General features: G+C 34.3%; 1 long non-coding RNA gene across 1 annotated transcript; it reads right to left on the reverse strand.

The window, feature by feature from the left end:
* Positions 1–3,148: 3,148 nt before the first annotated feature.
* Positions 3,149–4,542, reverse strand: LOC131656913 (uncharacterized). Its single transcript, XR_009300372.1, has 3 exons — positions 4,167–4,542; positions 3,572–4,024; positions 3,149–3,361 (listed from the first exon to the last, which is right to left on the reverse strand). It is a non-coding gene; the product is annotated as an uncharacterized LOC131656913 (long non-coding RNA).
* Between the last annotated feature and the right edge of the window lie 19,853 nt (positions 4,543–24,395).

The raw sequence follows: 24,395 nt of genomic DNA on the forward strand, positions 1-24,395 counted from the left end.
TCTTGTAAATGGTACTAAAAGCTAATGGATCCCTTATGAAACCCTCGGCGAGGCTGATAGTAAAATAAGTTGTTTTTTTTACTATTTATATTAAAAAAAAAACGTTTTACTAAAATGATTAAACATCTAAAATTACATTTTAAGAATAACTATTCAAATTAAATTTTTACTTGAACCTTTTATAAAAAGTTTCTTTGTAAATTATTTTTACACAAAATTATGTTAAACTATAAAAATAATTTTTAAAAAAGCCAAAAAAAAGGGCCATAAATCCAATGATTCAAATTGATTTTTTCCAATTTAAAAATAAGCCATAACATTATAAATAAAAAGATCAAATTGTTAAAAACTATTGTTAAAAAAAATTTGTTGAAGGAAGAAATAGATCGATAGCTTACTTGAACAAACGAATTGGAGCTATGAGAATCCTCGAAAATAATGAGAATTGAACTTTTGGAGGCAAACAAGTCGATCAACATATATATTATTAACAAACACTGGTTCTCGAAAACACTTCTCCATTGCCCTACAAATTTTATTTACATCTTCTCGTTCCACGTTTCTGTTGCAAATTCCTTGAATGAGAATTCCTATACAAAATTAAACTGATTATTTTGAAAATAAAATAAAATTTAATGTGTTTTGTATTTCTATCCCTAATGAGAAACAAAAAATAAATTTTCTCGTGTTTCTCAATCGTTTAAGCAACTAAAAACTGTAGACAAACACAAAATAAATATTGTGACATGCTTCATTAATATTTATCTCAGGCTCTTAAATCCTAACAACTATATCTCGGCATGCATATCTTTTTACATTCATAGTAATATTCTTCTCCTTCCATTTCTAAACATGACTAGTTTTAATGACAAACTGTAAATATAATTATAATTTGTAAGTGGATTACGTTTCAAAGAGTTTTTTAGAGTAAAATTTGTCATATCCTCAAAGGAATTTTTTATAGATGATTCGACACATGATACAAATATATGCGATTTTTCTATTGACATGGGTGTAGCGGTGAAATTGGTGAGACTAAAGCCATGGGAAAGACTTAGAATTAGAACAAGAAATGTTCTAATCAATATTCTTAGTTATGATGATAACATTATGTATGAATTTTGTATAAGACAATGTGGTACTCTAATCCTTTACGTTTTCCATTTCAGGAAAAGTATAAAAGAGTATGCACAAATCAGCATTCAGAAGCACTGACCCAGAAGTTCTGGATGGCTTCATCAGAACATGGTATGAAAAGACATCAGAAGATGGTCCTGCAGAATTAGAACATGAGCTGAAAGCATCAAAAGATGGCAGTCAGAAGTACAAGCTTTGAAGCTCTGATGGTATCACGCTCAAAGCTCTTCAAAGTCAGAAGACAAAAGATGCTCTACACCAAAGCTGATGACTCTGATATTCAAACGTTGTTATCTACAAAATCCGAGTTCTGAAGAAAGTACGAGATGAAAGGCTGTAACGTCAAATCTCTGACTGACAAAAGGAACGTTAGAAGCTACAAAAGGCAAAGTCAGTAAAAGCAGCAAAAGCATGGCTCGAGGTAGTTGACAAAAGTGTGAACCATTAAATGCAGTGTTGTACTATTCACGCAAAGCATTAAATGCTCCCAACGGTCATTTCCTCTCAAGCGCCTATATATAGAAGTTCTGATCAGAAGCAACATACAACACTTTCGCAAACTTACAGAAACACTGTCAAAATCAAAAGCAAATAACTTCATCTTCAACCTCACATATTTGTAATATCTTAGTGAGTGTTAAGAATTAGAACTTAAGATAAATATCACTGTTGTGATTATAGCTTTATTAGAAGCAAATCAAACTCTTGTAAACATTTATTTTACATTGATTGTAAAAGATTTCCTAGAGTGATCAAGTTGTGATCTGTAGACTTTACAAGACTTAGAGGGTAACTAAGTGGAAAACTATTGTAATCAGTTGGATTAGTGGATTAAATCCTCAGTTGAGGTAAATCACCTTGTCAGGGGTGGACTAGAGTAGTTTGGTTAACAACGAACCAGGATAAAAATAATTGTGTTCATTATTTTTATCTTCCAAGTTTTTGAGTTACACCTATTCAATCCCCCCCTTTCTAAGTGTTTTTCACTCATTCAATTGGCATCAGAGCGTCAGTTCTAGGTGCAAGCACTTAACCGTGTTAGACAAAAGATTCAGGGAGAAAAACCCAAAGTCAAAATGGTTGAAACAACTTCATCTACTCCTACTCCTGAACAAATCAACAATGGTAACAATGGAAGCAGTAGCTTCAATGGTTACAATAGACCACCAGTCTTTGATGGTGAAAACTTTGAAAGTTACTTTCTTTGTCAAGATGGTGACTTATGGGACTTAGTGTTGGATGGTTTTACACATCCTGTAAACACTCATGGAGTCAAGATTACAAGGCAGGCTATGAGTGATGACCAAAAGAAAGAATTCAAGAATCATCACAAGTCAAGGACCATATTGTTAAATGCTATCTCTCATGCTGAGTATGAGAAGATAACAAACAGAGAAACGGCTCATGATATCTTTGAATCCTTAAAGACGACTCATGAGGGTAATGCTCAAGTAAAGGAGACAAAGGCTCTAGCTCTAATCCAGAAGTATGAAGCATTCAAGATGGAAGAAGATGAGAACATTGAAGTGTTGCACCCCAAAATTTGCCCATCTAATTATTCTTAATCGGCTTATATATCTCATTCATTTACATCTTAGGTCATCAATAAAATCATGCATCATTAAACAACCAGTGGCATTGGAATCAGAGATCTTAAATTACTAAAGTTCTTCAAAGTATTGCTATGGAATTGATAATCATTCTTTCAATCATATGTTGCCTATCAAGCAAGTTAACCTAATTTGAAGAATTGAGATCCTATTGATTTAAAGTTGAATTTGGGGAATTTATTCAAATTTCTTTATCAAAGCTACTTGACTCACGGTTGTTCAATCAATTTCGTGAATCTAATTATCCATGGACACGTGCTTGGTCGTGATACTAAAACTCGACTCTTAGTAAATTAGAAAAGAAGATTCAAGATACAAAGGCAACATCATTCACATTTATGCAAATTCCATTACAAATTCCATTACAAGAATACAAATTCATTACAAATTCCAAATGTAAATGCAAAGGAGAAAAGTTACACAAAAGTGTATTAGATTCCTACTTCCTAAAGCTCATTGTTCCCATCATAGTTTACTTTCAAATGTCATCCAAAATTCATCTTGCTTGTGTCATCTTCATTCCACCAGGTCCTCACCATATGCATCACCACCCCAAACTTTCATGTAGTCTCCAATGCATCCAAATGCTGTAAAAACAACATGCTGCCAATACCCTGCATAATACATAAAAACCAGATTCAGTGAAAGAAAACCAATAACAGATCTCAAACATTTCCAAACCTCTAACAATCCCCTAATTATATTTGTTAACTAGTTCAGCTATATACATAACAAAACCCTCATCATTATTTCTAAACCAAACAACCAAAAATCAGTTACAAACTACTAACAGAAAGTAACAGAAAAGCAAAGGGAAGATTAACCTGAGAGTTTATATAATTCAAGCCTTCACCTTCAAAGAGGTCTCTCCACCATTTTTTCACTATCATTCATCATCATCAGTTTCATCTCTTCTCTCTTCACCATTCCCTCTCCACTTCTCATCTCAGGCCTCACGCTTAATTCATCACCATCTCCACAATTCTTCAATCCCCCTTCACTTCCATAACCTCCACCATTTTCTTCACCCATTCTCAATCTTCACATCTCATCTTCTTCAATCTTCATTTACTCCATCGTTCCGATACTTCTCATCTTTCTCCACCATTCTCATTTCTCCATCTTCATCTCTCACACTCTACAAATCTCCACCAACCTTCATCAGCTTCATCCATACATCATTCGTCCACAACACTTCAAACTTCAATCTTCAACCTTCATCTTTGCCACAACATCAACGCACCAACAACAATCATCACCTATCCACTGTTCTTCTTCTAAAAACTGCAGAAAAATAACAATAACAAGATTCAGAAAATTCATCCATCTCCATCTTCGTCATCAATCTCAACATAACAGCATGGCAGAAAACGAGAAAAAAGGGGAAGATCGTAACAGAAAATGAATATTGCAACTAACCTCTTGAACCTTCAATGTTCAACTTGATTCTCCTCTCAATTCACGATTTCCGCATACTCCCCATTGAATCTTCCTCCATCACGATACATCGACCTTCAATCATCACTCTATCATTGTTCAACCGAACCTTGGTCCATTTGGAAATTCCATTCAACTATCTCTCTCGTCAACAACGATCGCAAGAAAAAATCTTCAAGCTCTTCTCTGCATAAATCGCGCGTTACATCTTCACCTACGGACAACAACAAGGCGGAAAGACGAAGAATCAGAAGAGAAGAAGTGTGAATCGAGACGGAGAAGCTTCGATCGGAGTTGAACGAGAGGACCGTCGCCGCTGTTGATTTCGTCGAGAGAGAGGAAGAGGGACGAAGAAGTTCAATCGGTACACAACATTTACCCTAGTTCCCAATTTTATCTTTTTTTATTTATTTCAATTAATTGTTTTGCTATTATTGTTATTTTGATTAATTAATATGAAAATGGATCAAAAGAAAATTGTCATGGGCCTGTGATGAATTCGTTTCTGGGCCCGCCATTGTTCTCTTTTTGCATACAAAAAATCTGGTAACAAAAAAACAACCTCTGGGCCAACACCATGGGCCTGCGCCCAGTTTACTCATCACACAACTGTTTTCATTTTTCACCCCCTTATTCCATTAGTATAATTTAGGTTTTAGTTAGATTTTTTACCGTTTCTTTTAGATAATAAAAATGCTAATTCTCTCCTATTTTCTTTTAGACCTTTAATACAATTTTTGACATGAAAAATATACATAAAAAATATTAGTTTTCTTTAGGCTAATCATTTTAATTTCTTTTGTTCAAATTAGAATTCATATTCCTTTTAAAAAGCCAATAAAAAATAATAGTCCTTTTAATTCGATTTTGCAACATATTTTGCATCATTTGCTTTCATGTTTTGTATTATATTTCAAGTCATCTTTAAGTCATTGTTTGTACCAGTTTTGTATCATGCTTACTTGTGATTTTTGCTGGTAATTTCACTTGTTTGTTCCTTTAGATATAGGACCTATAATATCTTCATAACCATTAGGCTAGTTATTCATTTTAGGCTAGTTTTCTTTTCCTTTTTCTTTTCAACATTAAAACATTTAATAAAGGAAGAGGCGGATCACACTTCACTAAAAGTGGGAGAGAAATGAGTGGGATTTATTCCCTAATCTGTTTCTCAAACACTTAGTGGGAGAGAAATGAGGGGGATCCATTCCCTAATCTGTTTCTCGATCACTATGTAGAGAAATGAGTGGGATTCATTCCCTAATCTGTTTCTCTACCATTATGCACTCTTATGTGATTCAACTCGCAGATTAATTCCCCTTAAAAATCACCAATCAAAAACATCTAATAAAGGCTCAGACCTAAACAAAGTAATGAAGTGGTGCGAAGCCTTGTATTGGGTTTTGTTCATCATGAAGTTACATAAAAAACACAAACCATTCTTCTCTCTTCTCTCTCTTGCCTTCAGGGCGTTCTTTCCCTTAATCGGACATGTTGCTTCCTTTCGATCGCAGACTGGTAACGCATAAGACTCCACTCAACGAGCTGCTATCCTGATGCTAGATTGCGAATGTAACTCCGTCCACTAAAAAACACAAAAACAAAGAAAAACTAAAGAGCCGAACTACGGCGCTCTGATTCCTGAAAAGGATACGTAGGCATTAGGTCGCAGGGCCTAAACGAGCACAACTATTTATAAACCATATTTTCCCCGTGTTTCTTTTTCTTTCATTTGCATGCATTCCCTTAGCATTAAGCTTTAGATTTATACACCCTTAGAATACAACAAACATAGCTGGATACCATCGAGTACGATGAGCGTGAGGGGTGCTAGCACCTTCCCTTTGCGTTTCTGACTCCCATACCCTGTTCTCTGGTTGAAAGACCTCGTTCTTATTCATCTTAGGTTTGCTGATGTTCCTTTCCTGTCATGATAGATATGTTAGTGGCGACTCTGTTGTTCACATTTCGCGAGCGTGCGACAGTTGGCGACTCTGCTGGGGATGTTGATAGACCTGTGCTGGTCCGATCCTAGCCTTGATTTGTTGTTTTTTTATTCGGTGTGCTTTTATATTATTTATGTTTCGCATTGTTTACTTTATGCTTGCATATCATGTTTATTGTCTCGCATTCTGGACTATATTATGGGCCCCCGTGGGGGCCATATAATTTTCTGTTTGTCTTTGCAGGTGGGGGGTTTTGTGAGGTAAAAGGCCCACTACCCAGGCCAGTGACACATAGGATTAGCGTGGATGCTCATGTTGACTCCTGTAGCGCTTGCTATGATCGAGCTTGACATGGGGTACCACAACTAGGCGAGGTTCTTTCATGGAGCACTGTGTCTGGTACGCTTGTTGCCTCAAACACTTTGTACCCCATGAGAACTGTAGACCCTGGTGACCATTAGGGACCACTTGTCCGTGTCTAGACTACATACCTGTGAGATTGGGATGGGACGGGAAACCTGACCTTCATCATACCCGGATTTCTGCTATTCAACAAAAGGCGTCGAACCTTTGATCCTGGGACATTTGACTTATACAGAAGTTCTACATCAGTTATCTATCAGAATCAATGTCGAACCTCTGAATCTGGAAGGTTCGACCTTATTTGACTTATGCAAAGGTTATCTATCAGAATCAACGTCGAACCTCTGAATCTGGAGGGCTCAACCATCTTTGGCTTATGCACAAGCTATTTATCCAGAAAGCAACGTCGAACCTCTGAATCTGGAGGGTTCGACCATATCTTATTGACCATGAGAAGCTGTTATCCAAGAGGCCTTGATCCTTGATCCTGATTTATGATACATTTGCATCTTCATTAACATTTTTGCATTCATGCATATGCATCCATGATTACCAAGACTTTTACCTTCTTCCTCTCCATCAGACCAGTCAAGACGATTCCTCAACACCGATATCTGACAAGAGCTCACAGACAAAGAATCATGGGGAATTACAAACAAGATCAAGCTACTATCAGAAAACCCCATACCTACTCATGGGGGCACCTTCCACCATTGGAGCCTAAAGACTTTGTGTTTCTCAGAGAACATCTCATTTGCATCAAAATAAGGCCAATCCTTGCCATTATTCAGATTTCTCAACCACTTTCAATTGTATTACTTTTGTTGTTATCAAGTACTGTTCATTGTAAGAAACTCATTCTGTTTGACTAAATAAAAAATGTAATATACATGTTTTTCTCAAATCATTTCATCTTTGTCATTATGTTCATTGATATTCAACTCATTTGTCTAAAGCAACTAAAAAAGAGAATGATGAAAATCAAAACACATGAACTACTAACTGTATGCTTTTGGAACAAAGATCCTGCTGATGATGTACATGCATTGTTTCAATTCCTAAAACACTGGAGTTATAAGGGAGTGAAACCTTCGTCAACCCCTTTGAGCCTAAGGAGTAGTAGTTCTTTTCAAAAAATACAAAACCTTCAATCTTAACCAGGGGCAGGGTAGTCTTCAGTTAGTGCGACCAAGCGCTCAACTTTCAGGTATTCCATCAGAGGATCAATCATATCTCAGATCTCACAACAAAAAAGGAAGAGCACAATCACAATGGATGTCTCCCATCCACTAAGAAGAAGGCAGTCACAACCTTTTCGTCAAGTCAATCAACAAAGTCATACAACTTGTTCCCGAACGAGACAAAAAAAAGAATGAAAAGAAAGTTATGAATCATGATAAAAAAAAGAAACAATAGCCCGCTAAGTCAAAAGAAAAAAGAAAAAGCTTTGAAGCAATTGACTTAGGCAAAAATTAGGGCATATCCTGCTGGACAACGAAAACCAAAATCAAAAGAAACTTTCTGTCCAGGCAAAAGTTAGGGAAAGCAAAAGAAAAGAACAAGAACAAAAATCCTCCAAGGGACAAGTTGTTATAATCATCAACAAAAGCACCAAAGGGTGACTGCCACCTCCATCAAAGCCATAAAGGATCCTCATCCATCTCAATCCTTCCTGAAAGGTGAACACTCGTATCAAACTGACTGAACGTAGGACTGGAGAACATCACGAAGAAGGGGTGGGTTAAGTAGAACTTGAGCCTTTATCCTTTGTTTCTTAAACCGTGAACCCGGCCACGTTATAACCCTCAAAAGTCCTAATTGAAGTAGGGTTCGTTCCGAAAGCATACAAATTGTAAAACCATGTCAAAACTGACTCCTAATGTTGCTTGTCATTTGTGTTAGTATCAGTATAACATTGTGACAAATAAAACCTTTCTTTTTAGATTGACATGTGCATTGCATTCTCATTATCTTTTTCAAGACAGAATTGTCTCTAATCAGAAAGTAAGTACTTGATACCAAGGAGAGTTCAACATCGAAATTCCATCGAGTAGTCTTACAAAGGCAAAGATTGGTCATCCACTAAGAAAATATTTGAAGAATCCATTTGGTGGGATAATTCCTTTTAATCTGGGGCATTCATCCCATGATCAACACTGGGGCAGACCATTGCCAATCTCCATGATTCAAGCACATCAGAATTACATCTCAAGAGATCCTAAAGGCTAGGGCAAGCTAGCAACAATTCATTTCTTCATCTCCAATCAAGTGTCATATATCAAGATAAGTGTCGAGTAGTCAAGCCAAACACCTCACCTTCACAAATTCTATCCTTCAAGCAACAACCTTCCTGCAAGGAACCCTCCATTCACTCCTAGTATCATGGAAACAATCATTCCATTCATAATCATACATACATCATGCATATCATTACATTTTCATTATCATTTCTCCCGCATGATCCAATCATCAACAAATCAGGGGCATCCACCCCACCTTGATTTTCAAACAGAGTTTCTGAAATCCACCTAATCTATTCCCCGCACAAAAGCAGAAACCCCGATCAATCAATCAGTACACTGCATATAGAATTCATTGCATTACATCTCCAGAAGGGCATAAAACAAATCAAGCATTGCATATGAATCATAAGCCAAGTTACTCATCAGATGAGGTCCCTACAAAGCATTCAATTGATATTCCACTGGATCACTCAGAGTTACCATTGTGGTGTCATCTCCCAAAGTCAATCATGTTCATCTTTCTTCAACCCAGAGTTGATGTTTTTGTGTTCGACCCAGAGTTGAATTTCCTTTCATCTTTTAACCCCGAGTTAATTATATTTTCCCACTCAACCCAGAGTTGACGGTTATCTTTTTCCTTTTCCCACTCAACCCAGAGTTGACGTTCATCCTTTGTTCAATTCAGAATTGACTTCTCTTCCTTTTCCCACTCAACCCAGAGTTGACGGTTATCCTTTGTCCTTTCCCACTCAACCCAGAGTTGACCGTTATCTCTTGTCTTTTCCCACTCAACATAGAGTTAACGGTTATGTCTTATTGATTTATCTTTCCCACTCAACCCAGAGTTGACGGTTATCCTTTATCCTTTGCCCACTCAACCCAGAGTTGACGGTTTTCTTTTGTCCTTTCCCACTCAACCCAGAGTTGACGGTTACCTTTTCTCTTTTCCTCTCAACCCAGAGTTGACGGTTACCTTTTGTTCAACCTCGAGTTGATTATCCTTTTCCCACTCATCCCAGAGTTGAAGGTTATCTCTTATATTTTCTCACTCAACCCAGAGTTGACGGTTATCTTTTATTCAACCCAGAGTTGATCCCTTCCTTTTCCCTCTCACCCAGAGTTGACGGATATTTCTTATTGTTTCTTTTTCCCACTCAACCCAGAGTTGATGGTTATCTTTTGTCTTCCCACTCAACCCAGAGTTGACGGTTATCTTTTATTCCCTTTCCCTCTCAACCCAGAGTTGACGGTTATCTTTTCTTATTTCCCTCTCAACCCAGAGTTGACGGTTAGTTCTAATTGCTCATCTTTCCTCTTTCAACCCATAGTTATTATCCAATTCCTTGTTCAACCCAGAGTTGATTTCCTTGCTTTCTTTTTCAACCCAGAGTTGATGCCTATATCTTGTCCCACTAATACCGATTTCCCTTCCGTTCTCAATCCAGAATTGACATTTACCTCTTATTCAACCCCGAGTTGACTTCCCTTTATTCTTCAACCCAGAGTTGACCCACCTTTCTCTTCAACCCAGAGTTGACGTTTATTTCATTTCCAACCCAGAGTTAATTTGTCCAATCCAGAGTTGATACAATCTTCCTCAGTGGAGTTGACACCATTTCTTCCCCAGTGGATCTTATCTCTCATCAGGCAAATTTTCAGGTTCTCTTGGTATTTAATCTTCTTCTACCTTGAATGTTTGAAAGGCTAACGCCAATCTCACCCTCAGGTTAAAGATGATTAAATAGGGGCAGCTGTTGCACCCCAAAATTTGCCCATCTAATTATTCTTAATCGGCTTATATATCTCATTCATTTACATCTTAGGTCATCAATAAAATCATGCATCATTAAACAACCAGTGGCATTGGAATCAGAGATCTTAAATTACTAAAGTTCTTCAAAGTATTGCTATGGAGTTGATAATCATTCTTTCAATCATATGTTGCCTATCAAGCAAGTTAACCTAATTTGAAGAATTGAGATCCTATTGATTTAAAGTTGAATTTGGGGCATTTATTCAAATTTCTTTATCAAAGCTACTTGATTCACGGTTGTTCAATCAATTTCGTGAATCTAATTATCAATGGACATGTGCTTGGTCGTGATACTAAAACTCGACTCTTAGTAAATTCGAAAAGAAGATTCGAGATACAAAGGTAACATCATTCACATTTATGCAAATTCCATTACAAATTCCATTACAAGAATACAAATTCATTACAAATTCCAAATGTAAATGCAAAGGAGAAAAGTTACACAAAAGTGTATTAGATTCCTACTTCCTCAAGCTCATTGTTCCCATCATAGTTTACTTTCAAATGTCATCCAAAATTCATCTTTCTTGTGTCATCTTCATTCCACTAGGTCCTCACCATATGCATCACCACCCCAAACTTTCATGTAGTCTCCAATGCATCCAAATGCTGTAAAAACAACATGCTGCCAATACCCTGCATAATACATAAAAACCAGATTCAGTCAAAGAAAACCAATAACAGATCTCAAACATTTCCAAACCTCTAACAATCCCCTAATTATATTTGTTAACTAGTTCAGCTATATACATAACAAAACCCTCATCATTATTTCTAAACCAAACAACCAAAAATCAGTTACAAACTACTAACAGAAAGTAACAAAAAAGAAAAGGGAATATTAACCTGAGAGTTTATATAAATCAAGCCTTCACCTTCAAAGAGGTCTCTCCACCATTTTTTCACTATCATTCATCATCATCAGTTTCATCTCTTCTCTCTTCACCATTCCCTCTCCACTTCTCATCTCAGGCCTCACGCTTAATTCATCACCATCTCCACAATTCTTCAATCTCCCTTCACTTCCATAACCTCCACCATTTTCTTCACCCATTCTCAATCTTCACATCTCATCTTCATCAATCTTCGTCTACTCCATCGTTCTGATACTTCTCATCTTTCTCCACCATTCTCATTTCTCCATCTTCATCTCTCACACTCTGCAAATCTCCACCAACCTTCATCAGCTTCATCCATACATCATTCGTCCACAACACTTCAAACTTCAATCTTCAACCTTCATCTCTGCCACAACATCAACGCACCAACAACAATCATCACCTATCCACTGTTCTTCTTCAAAAAACTGCAGAAAAATAACAATAACAAGATTCAGAAAATTCATCCATCTCTATCTTCGTCATCAATCTCAACATAACAGCATGGCAGAAAACGAGAAAAAAGGGGAAGATCGTAACAGAAAATGAATATTGCAACTAACCTCTTGAACCTTCAATGTTCAACTTGATTCTCCTCTCAACTCACGATTTCCGCATACTCCCCAATTGAATCTTCCTCCATCACGATACATCGACCTTCAATCATCACTCTATCATTGTTCAACCGAACCTTGGTCCATTTGGAAATTCCATTCAACTATCTCTCTCGTAAACAACGATCGCAAGAAAAAATCTTCAAGCTCTTCTCTGCATAAATCGCGCGTTACATCTTCACCTACGGACAACAACAAGGCGGAAAGACGAAGAATCAGAAGAGAAGAAGTGTGAATCGAGACGGAGAAGCTTCGATCGTAGTTGAACGAGAGGACCGTCGCCGCTGTTGATTTCGTCGAGAGAGAGGAAGAGGGACGAAGAAGTTCAATCGGTACACAACATTTACCCTAGTTCCCAATTTTATCTTTTTTTATTTATTTCAATTAATTGTTTTGCTATTATTGTTATTTTGATTAATTAATATGAAAATGGATCAAAAGAAAATTGTCATGGGCCTGTGATGAATTCGTTTCTGGGCCCGCCATTGTTCTCTTTTTGCATACAAAAAATCTGGTAACAAAAAAACAACCTCTGGGCCAACACCATGGGCCTGCGCCCAGTTTACTCATCACACAACTGTTTTCATTTTTCACCCCCCTTATTCCATTAGTATAATTTAAGTTTTAGTTAGATTTTTTACCATTTCTTTTAGATAATAAAAATGCTAATTCTCTCCTATTTTCTTTTAGACCTTTAATACAATTTTTGACATGAAAAATATACATAAAAATATTAGTTTTCTTTAGGCTAATCAATTTAATTTCTTTTGTTCAAATTAGAATTCATATTCCTTTTAAAAAGCCAATAAAAAATAATAGTCCTTTTAATTCGATTTTGCACCATATTTTGCATCATTTGCTTTCATGTTTTGTACTATATTTCAAGTCATCTTTAAGTCATTGTTTGTACCAATTTTGTATCATGCTTACTTGTGATTTTTGCTTGTAATTTCACTTGTTTGTTCCTTTAGATTTAGGACCTATAATATCTTCATAACCATTAGGCTAGTTATTCATTTTAGGCTAGTTTTCTTTTCCTTTTTCTTTTCAACATTAAAACATTTAATAAAGGAAGAGGCGGATCACACTTCACTAAAAGTGGGAGAGAAATGAGTGGGATTTATTCCCTAATCTGTTCCTCAAACACTTAGTGGGAGAGAAATGAGTGGGATCCACTCCCTAACTGTTTCTCGATCACTATGTAGAGAAATGAGTGGGATTCATTCCCTAATCTGTTTCTCTACCATTATGCACTCTTATGTGATTCAACTCACAGATTAATTCCCCTTAAAAATCACCAATCAAAAACATCTAAAACATCTAATAAAGGCTCAGACCTAAACAAAGTAATGAAGTGGTGCGAAGCCTTGTATTGGGTTTTGTTCATCATGAAGTTACATAAAAAACACAAACCAATCTTCTTTCTTCTCTCTCTTGCCTTCAGGGCGTTCTTTCCCTTAATCGGACATGTTGCTTCCTTTCGATCGCAGACTGGTAACGCATAAGACTCCACTCAACGAGCTGCTATCCTGATGTTAGATTGCAAATGTAACTCCGTCCACTAAAAAACACAAAAACAAACAAAAACTAAAGAGCCAAACTACGGTGCTCTGATTCCTGAAAAGGATACGTAGGCATTAGGTCGCGGGGCCTAAGCGAGCACAACTATTTATAAACCTTATTTTCCCCGTGTTTCTTTTTCTTTCATTTGCATGCATTCCCTTAACATTAAGCTTTAGATTTATACACCATTAGAATACAACAAACATAGGTGGATACCATCGAGTACGATGGGCGTGAGGGGTGCTAGCACCTTCCCTTTGCGTAACCGACTCCCGTACCCTGTTCTCTGGTCGAAAGACCTCGTTCTTATTCATCTTAGGTTTGCTGACGTTCCTTTCCTGTTAGGATAGATATGTTAGTGGCGACTCTGTTGTTCACATTTAGCGAGCGTGCGACATGAAGCAATGTTTTCAAGATTCCAGACTCTGACTGCTTGATTGAGAGTGCTTGATAAAGGCTACACCAAATTTGATCATGTAAAGAAGATCATCAGAAGCTTACCCAAAAGATGGGGACCCATGGTGACTGCATTCAAGATTGCCAGGAATCTGAATGAAGTGTCTCTTGAGGAGCTGATTAGTGCTTTGAGGAGTCATGAGATTGAGCTGGATGCAAATGAGCCTCAAAAGAAAGGTAAGTCTATTGCATTAAAATCTAATAATAAAAAATGCACTAACGCTTTTCAGGTTGAAGAAGAAGATTCTGACGAGTGAGAATCAGAAGAAGAAGAAGAAGAAGAAGAAGAAGATGAACTGCCTCGAATATCCAGAGGAGTAACTCAACTCTGGAAAAGCAAGCAGAGAAAGTTCAAGAACTTCAAAAGACCTGAAAAGGGAGAATCTTCTGGACACAGAAGATCTGACAAGAAGAAGGTGACGTGCTATGAATGTAAAGAGCCTGGACACTACAAGAATGAATGTCCAAAGCTTCAGAGGGAAAAGCCTACGAAAAGATTTGAAAATAAGAAAGGTCTTATGGCTACATGGGATGACTCAGATTCTTCTGATCAAGAGTCACACTCTGAAGATGAGCAGGCCAACATAGCACTTATGGCAACTGTTGAAGCTGGTGAAGAATCTACTTCTGATTCAAACTCTGATGAGGTATTTTCTGAACTTTCTATAGATGAGTTAGTTTCCAGCTTAACTGAACTTCTGGAAACCAAGAGTCAACTTAGTATGAAATACAAAAAGATGAGAAAGCTCTTTGCATCTGAAACTAAGAGACTTGAAATAGAAAATTCTAAGCTGAAAGAAAAAGTCTTAAAACTATCTAAAGATGTTGAATCATCTTCAAGTTCAGAAAATTTTGTTCCAAGCATTAACAATATTCTGAAGGAATATGACTTGAGTTTTAGAAAGTTTCTATCTAGAGGTATAGGCAGAAGTCAGCTAGCCTCTATGATATATGGTGTAAGTGGAAATAAGAGAATAGGCATAGGCTTTGAGGGTGAAACCCCATATAAACTTGAACTTGTTGATGAGATGATTATCACATACAAACCCTTGTATGAAAAGTTCAAGTATTGCCATTCTCATGATATTAAACACACATCTCACTCTAAGAGTTTCCACATAACACACACCAAGAAATTTGTTGCTAAACATTCTAGAAAATCTTATGTTAAACCTCATGCTAAATCTCAGTTCAATCAGAACATGAGAAGGACTAACCCAAAAAGACCCAAAAGAATGTGGGTACCTAAGGAAAAGATATTTCCTGTTGCAGATCTCCTTCAAGGCTCAAAAGACAAAGGCAAACATGTCATGGTACCTGGACTCTAGGTGCTCACGACACATTACGGGAAGAAGGTCTATGTTCCAAGACCTGAAACTTAAATCTGTTGGAGAAGTAAAGTTTGGAGGGAAACAGAAGGGCAAAATCATTGGTTCTGGAATAATATGCATTGGTAACTCTCTCTCTATAACTAATGTTCTTTTAGTAGATGGATTAGCTCATAACTTATTGTCCATAAGTCAATTAAGTGACAATGGTTATGCCATAATCTTTAATCAAAAGTCTTGTAAAGCTATTAGTCAGAAGGATGGCTCAAACCTATTTATAGGCAAGAGAAAAAACAACATTTATAAGATTGATCTTTCAGATCTTAAGAATCAAAAGGTTACTTGCCTTATGTCTGTTAGTGAAGAGCAGTCGGTCTGGCACAGAAGGTTGGGTCATGCTAGTTTGAGAAAGATCTCTCAGATTAACAAACTCAATTTGGTCAGAGGACTCCCTAATCTGAAACATAAATCAGATGCTCTTTGCGAAGCATGTCAGAAAGGGAAGTTTTTAAAACCTGCATTAAAGTCTAAAAATGTTGTCTCTTCCTCTAGGCTGCTAGAAATTCTGCACATTAATCTTTTTGGCCCAGTCAAAACAACATCAATCAGAGGGAAGAAATATGGATTAGTCATCATAGATGACTATAGAAGATGGACATGGGTAAAGTTCTTGAAACACAAGGATAAGTCACATACTGTGTTCTTTAACTTCTGCACTCAGATTCAATCTGAGAAGGAATGCAAAATCATAAAGGTCAGAAGTGATCATGGTGGTGAATTTGAGAACAGATTCTTTGAAATTTATTTAAAAGAAAATGGTATTGCCCATGATTTCTCTTGTCCTAGAACTCCACAGCAAAATGGAGTTGTATAACAAAAGACTAGGACTCTACAAGAAATGGCCAGAACCATGATCAATGAAACCAATATGGCTAAGCATTTTTGGGCAGAAGCAATTAACACTGCATGTTATATTCAGAATAGAATCTCTATAAGACTTATTCTTAATAAGACTCCTTATGAATTGTGGAAGAATAGAAAGCCTAACATTTCACATTTCCATTCATTTGGATGTGTATGCTATATTCTTAATACTAAAGATCATCTACATTAGTTTGATTCTAAAGCTCAGAAGTGTTTTCTACTTGGATATTCTGAACGCTCAAAAGGCTACAGAGTATACAATAATGAAACTCTTGTAGTTGAAGAGTCAATCAATATCAGATTTGATGATAAGACTGGTCTTAAAAAGCCAAAGCAGCTTGAGAATTTTGCAGATATAGACATCTCTAACTCAGATCATGAAGAACCCAAGAGTAAAGAGGTATCAGAAGATCAAGTTGCAGCTTCTTTAGAGAATCTCATAATATCTGAAGAGCCAACACTCAGAAGATCTTTTAGACTCAACTCTGCTCATCCAGAAGATGTTATCATTGGAAAAAAGATGATCCCATCAGAACTAGAGCATTCTTGAAGAACAATGCAGAATGTCAAATTGATCTAGTATCTCTGATCGAGCCAACTTCTTTTGATCAAGCTCTGGAATATGCTGACTGGATAATTGCCATGCAAGAAGAGTTAAATCAGTTTACAAGGAATGATGTCTGGGATCTGGTTCCAAGACTTAAAGGAGTTAACATCATTGGAACTAAGTGGATCTTTAGAAACAAGCCGAGTGAGAAAGGTGAAGTCATAAAAAACAAAGCCAGACTGGTTACTCAGGGCTATAGTCAGCAAGAAGGCATTGACTATACAGAAACCTTTGCACCAGTGGCCAGGTTAGAATCTATTCGCTTATTAGTTTCATTTTCCACTCAGAATAACAACACTCTGTATCAGATGGATGTTAAGAGTGTCTTCTTAAATGGTTATATAGATGAAGAAGTTTATGTCCACCAACCTCCTGGTTTTGAAGACTTTAAGTCTCCAGAACATGTTTTTAAACTTAAGAAATCATTATACGGACTGAAGCAAGCTCCCAGAGCTTGGTATGAAAGATTAAGTTCTTTCCTTATGGGTAATGGTTTCACTAGAGGAAAAGTGGATACAACTCTCTTTTGTAAAACCTTTAAAAAGGATATTTTAATTTTCCAAATATATGTTGATGATATTATATTTTGAACATCTAATGCTACACTTAGAAAGGAGTTTGCTAAGTCTATGCAGGCAGAGTTTGAAATGAGCATGATGGGAGAACTCAAGTATTTCCTTGGGATCCAGATTAATCAAACTTCTGAAGGAACTTATGTTCATCAAACCAAGTATGTGAAAGAGCTTCTGAAGAAGTTCAATCTGTCTGAAAGCAAAGAAGAAAAGACTCCAATGCATCCAACATGTGTATTAGGTAAGGATGAGGTAAGCAAGAAGGTAGATCAGAAACTCTACAGAGGTATGATATGATCTCTTCTATATCTTACTGCTTCTAGACCTGATATTTTATTCAGTATATGCTTGTGTGCTAGATTCCAATCAGATCCTAGAGAATCTCACTTAACTGCTGTTAAGAGAATTCTGAGGTATCTTAAAGGTACTACTAATGTTGGTTTAGTCTACAGAAGATCTGAAGAATACAACTTAGTAGGATATTGTGATGTTGATTACGCTGGAGATAGAGTTGAAAGGAAAAGTACTTCTGGAAGCTGTCAGTTTCTGGGTAGTCATCTGATATCCTGGTACAGCAAGAAGCAAGCTACCATTGCACTCTCAACTACATAAGTAGAATATGTTGCTGCTACTGGATGTAGTACACAAATGCTCTGGATGAAGAGTCAGCTATGAGACTATCAGATATATGAGAGTAACATTCCTATATTTTGTGATAATACTTCTGCTATCTGTTTATCTAAGAATCCTATTTTACATTCTAAAGCTAAACATATTGAGATTAAACATCACTTCATTAGGGACTATGTTCAAAAGGGTGTTCTTTCTTTAAACTTTGTGGATACTGAACATCAGTGGGCTGATATCTTTACAAAACCCCTTGCTGAAGATAGGATCAAGTTCATTCTGAAGAACATTAGTATGGATTATGCCCAGAATGAATCTATGAGAAGATCTGAATATGGATTAGATTTGAAATGATTATTTATTTTCTTATCATATGTTGTGGATTTGTTTGATATTTTAGATACTCTGATTCTGTTATTGTTAACGTTTCATATGTCTAAGTTGATCCAGAATTTCTGTTTAAGCAAAACAGCTGTCACCAGCTATTCCAGATGATGACCACGTGTTCATTCTGAAGGGACAAACATGCGTGTAGTTGATGAGACTACTACTTGCACAGGAAATTTGGAAAAACTTTTTGTAAAAGAGGATTGAATCCTCCTCTACTATAACTTTCAAATTATTAGGAAACATCACCTCAGTATGAAATTGCAGCTGAAAATCATTTTAAATATTACTTTATTTCGTAAAAGGTAATTTCTTAGCAAAAAGTAATAATTTTTATACAAAAAAAGATAATTTTAAATACATGTACTTTATTATAGTTGTCTAAAATTCTTCAGTTTCCTTTTCGAGAGAAGGATTCGTTGATAAAGTCTTTATCAAATTATTTTTTTGTTGTTTTTGAACACTTCATTGTCTAAGTCTCCCTATAATAAACACCATGATCATGACATTACTATTTTTTATAATATATGACATTGTTTTTCTTATAAATAAAAACTAGAATACATAATATATTTTTAAAGTGTATTTATAGTGTGCGTAATATATGAATGTGTAAATGAATACACGATTTGTGACCCGCGCGATGCGCGGACTTAGATTATTTTTATTTGTTATGTATTGTAAGTTTTTAAAATTGAATTATAAACAGTGTACACCACAATGATCCGTAGACATTGTTCAAGTATGTCATTGTCCTCACCAATACTTCTCGTATTTCCTCTTTCTCAACCTGTTAAAATAAGCATGGGTCAGAGCAATATAAAAGTTAAAATAGAAAAAATAAACATAAATTTAAAAATAGTTCACATTAAAAAGTTAAGTTGTTACCTCATCCCATGAAAGAAAGTTTTTCTATCATGATTGAAAAGAAATTCAACAAAGTTGTTAAGTGTCTGTTTGTTTTAGCTTTTAAAAACAAGATTATTTCTTTGTAATTTTAAAATAGATTTTATAAAATCATTTCTCAAAAAAATGAAACTGTTTGTATATTTTTTTTCTATATTGAAAGACTTATTCTAATATCCTATAACATAACCATACATTATTGAAGACTGAAACATTGCCGAAATCGCAATTTTTTCAAAAAGTTGCATTTTTAAAATCATTTTAATGAACATCTATTTGGAACCACTTCATAATTAAGTTGTTTTCTTTAACTTTTTATATTAAGAAAAAGTTTAACTAAAATGATTAAACATCTAAAATTACATTTTAAGAATAACTATTCAAACTAAATTTTTACTTGAACCTTTTATAAAAAGTTTCTTTGTAAATTATTTTTACACAAAATTATGTTAAACTAAAAAAATAATTTTTAACAAAAGCCAAAACTAACGGGCCATAAATCCAATGACTCGAATCGGGTTTTTCCAATTTAAAAATAAGCCATAACAAAACAAATAAAAAGATCAAATTGTTAAAAACTATTGTTGAACAAATTTTTTTGAAGGAATATATAGATCAATAGCTTACTTGAACAAACGAAATTGAGCCATGAGAATCCCCGAAAATAATGAGAATTGAACTTTGGGAGGAAATCAAGTCGATCAACATATATTTTTGAAAAAAACACTTGTTGTTGGAAACACTGCTCCATTGCCCTACAAATTTTATTTACATCTTCTCGTTCCACGTTTCCGTTGCAAATTCCTTGAATGAGAATGCCTATACAAGATTAAACTGATTATTTTGAAAATAAAAACAAATTTTACGTGTTCCTGATTTCTATCCCTAATGAGAAACAAAAAATAAATTTGATTGCCTTTCTCAATCGTTTCAGTAACTAAAAACTGTAGACAATCACAAAACTCACATTGTAACACGTTTCATTAACATTTTCACAGGATCTTAAATCCTAACAACTATATCTCGACATACATATCATTTTCCGTTCATAGTAATATTTTCTCCCATTTCAAAACGTGACTAGTTCTAATGACAAATTGTAGATATAATTATAATTTGTAAGTGGATTACGTTTCAACGAGTTTTTTTTGAGTAAAATCTGTCATATCCTAAAAGCACAAAGTTTTTAGATGATTTGACACACAATACAAATATATGCAATTTTTGCTATTGACATGGGTATATACGTAGGGCACTCATATACATACTTTAAAATAGAAGATGCCCACATATATGCTTCAATACGGCAAGCCATGCAAAAATTTAGTTTCACTACAGTTCATGTAACTGCATGTTAATTGTGAAGCATTGTGAGCATGCACTTAACTGAATCATAATCCTTAACACCATTCAACAAACCTGTAGAACATACAACATTATCCTAAGAATTATGTATTATTCAAATGATATGAATTTAGAATTAACAAAATTTGTAGGACATTCAACATAATCCTCAACAACAAAAATGATTCATCACCATGATTTAAACTTCTTCTTATTATCCATCACAGTCTCAAATACTCTTTCAGAATTCTGATATACAACATTTAACAACCTACTACTTGCAGAGGAAATTTGGAAAAACTTTTTGTAAAAGAGGATTGAATCCTCCTCTACTATAACTTTCAATTTATTAGGAAACATCACTTCAGTATGAAATTGCAGTTGAAAATCATTTTAAATATTACTTTATTCCGTAAAAGGTAATTTCTAAGCAAGAAGTAATAATTTTTATACAAAAAAAGATAATTTTAAATACATGTACTTTATTATAGCTGTCTAAAATTCTTCAGTTTCCTTTTCGAGAGAAGGATCCTTTGATAAAGTCTTTATCAAATTATTTTTTTGTTGTTTTTGAACACTTTATTGTCTAAGTCTCTCTATAATAAACACAATGATCATGACATTACTATTTTTTATAATATATGACATTGTTTTTCTTATAAATAAAGACTAGAATACATAATATGTTTTTAAAGTGTATTTATAGTGTGCGTAATATATGAATGTGTAAATGAAAACACGATTTGTGACCCGCGCGATGCGAGGATTTCGATTATTTTTATTTGTTATGTATTGTAAGTTTTTAATATTGAATTATAAACAGTGTACACCACAATGATCCGTAGACATTGTTCAAGTATGTCATTGTCCTCACCAATACTTCTCGTATTTCCTCTTTCTCAACCTGTTAAAATAAGCATGGGTCAGAGCAATATAAAAGTTAAAATAGAAAAAAGAAACATAAATTTAAAAATAGTTCACATTAAAAAGTTAAGTTGTTACCTCATCCCATGAAAGAAAGTTTTTCTATCATGATTGAAAAGAAATTCAACAAAGTTGTTAAGTGTCTGTTTGTTTTAGCTTTTAAAAACAAGATTATTTCTTTGTAATTTTAAAATAGATTTTATAAAATCATTTCTCAAAAAAATGAAACTGTTTGTATATTTTTTTTCTATATTGAAAGACTTATTCTAATATCCTATAACATAACCATACATTATTGAAGACTGAAACATTGCCGAAATCGCAATTTTTTCAAAAAGTTGCATTTTTAAAATCATTTTAATGAACATCTATTTGGAACCACTTCATAATTAAGTTGTTTTCTTTAACTTTTTATATTAAGAAAAAGTTTAACTAAAATGATTAAACATCTAAAATTACATTTTAAGAATAACTATTCAAACTAAATTTTTACTTGAACCTTTTATAAAAAGTTTCTTTGTAAATTATTTTTACACAAAATTATGTTAAACTAAAAAAATAATTTTTAACAAAAGCCAAAACTAACGGGCCATAAATCCAATGACTCGAATCGGGTTTTTCCAATTTAAAAATAAGCCATAACAAAACAAATAAAAAGATCAAATTGTTAAAAACTATTGTTGAACAAATTTTTTTGAAGGAATATATAGATCAATAGCTTACTTGAACAAACGAAATTGAGCCATGAGAATCCCCGAAAATAATGAGAATTGAACTTTGGGAGGAAATCAAGTCGATCAACATATATTTTTGAAAAAAACACTTGTTGTTGGAAACACTGCTCCATTGCCCTACAAATTTTATTTACATCTTCTCGTTCCACGTTTCCGTTGCAAATTCCTTGAATGAGAATGCCTATACAAGATTAAACTGATTATTTTGAAAATAAAAAAAAATTTTACGTGTTCCTGATTTCTATCCCTAATGAGAAACAAAAAATAAATTTGATTGCCTTTCTCAATCGTTTCAGTAACTAAAAACTGTAGACAATCACAAAACTCACATTGTAACACGTTTCATTAACATTTTCACAGGATCTTAAATCCTAACAACTATATCTCGACATACATATCATTTTCCGTTCATAGTAATATTTTCTCCCATTTCAAAACGTGACTAGTTCTAATGACAAATTGTAGATATAATTATAATTTGTAAGTGGATTACGTTTCAACGAGTTTTTTTTGAGTAAAATCTGTCATATCCTAAAAGCACAAAGTTTTTAGATGATTTGACACACAATACAAATATATGCAATTTTTGCTATTGACATGGGTATATACGTAGGGCACTCATATACATACTTTAAAATAGAAGATGCCCACATATATGCTTCAATACGGCAAGCCATGCAAAAATTTAGTTTCACTACAGTTCATGTAACTGCATGTTAATTGTGAAGCATTGTGAGCATGCACTTAACTGAATCATAATCCTTAACACCATTCAACAAACCTGTAGAACATACAACATTATCCTAAGAATTATGTATTATTCAAATGATATGAATTTAGAATTAACAAAATTTGTAGGACATTCAACATAATCCTCAACAACAAAAATGATTCATCACCATGATTTAAACTTCTTCTTATTATCCATCACAGTCTCAAATACTCTTTCAGAATTCTGATATACAACATTTAACAACCTACTACTTGCAGAGGAAATTTGGAAAAACTTTTTGTAAAAGAGGATTGAATCCTCCTCTACTATAACTTTCAATTTATTAGGAAACATCACTTCAGTATGAAATTGCAGTTGAAAATCATTTTAAATATTACTTTATTCCGTAAAAGGTAATTTCTAAGCAAGAAGTAATAATTTTTATACAAAAAAAGATAATTTTAAATACATGTACTTTATTATAGCTGTCTAAAATTCTTCAGTTTCCTTTTCGAGAGAAGGATCCTTTGATAAAGTCTTTATCAAATTATTTTTTTGTTGTTTTTGAACACTTTATTGTCTAAGTCTCTCTATAATAAACACAATGATCATGACATTACTATTTTTTATAATATATGACATTGTTTTTCTTATAAATAAAGACTAGAATACATAATATGTTTTTAAAGTGTATTTATAGTGTGCGTAATATATGAATGTGTAAATGAAAACACGATTTGTGACCCGCGCGATGCGAGGATTTCGATTATTTTTATTTGTTATGTATTGTAAGTTTTTAATATTGAATTATAAACAGTGTACACCACAATGATCCGTAGACATTGTTCAAGTATGTCATTGTCCTCACCAATACTTCTCGTATTTCCTCTTTCTCAACCTGTTAAAATAAGCATGGGTCAGAGCAATATAAAAGTTAAAATAGAAAAAAGAAACATAAATTTAAAAATAGTTCACATTAAAAAGTTAAGTTGTTACCTCATCCCATGAAAGAAAGTTTTTCTATCATGATTGAAAAGAAATTCAACAAAGTTGTTAAGTGTCTGTTTGTTTTAGCTTTTAAAAACAAGATTATTTCTTTGTAATTTTAAAATAGATTTTATAAAATCATTTCTCAAAAAAATGAAACTGTTTGTATATTTTTTTTCTATATTGAAAGACTTATTCTAATATCCTATAACATAACCATACATTATTGAAGACTGAAACATTGCCGAAATCGCAATTTTTTCAAAAAGTTGCATTTTTAAAA

The sequence above is a fragment of the Vicia villosa genome, linkage group LG3, assembly GCF_029867415.1.
Source record: "Vicia villosa cultivar HV-30 ecotype Madison, WI linkage group LG3, Vvil1.0, whole genome shotgun sequence".
Taxonomy (NCBI): domain Eukaryota; kingdom Viridiplantae; phylum Streptophyta; class Magnoliopsida; order Fabales; family Fabaceae; genus Vicia; species Vicia villosa.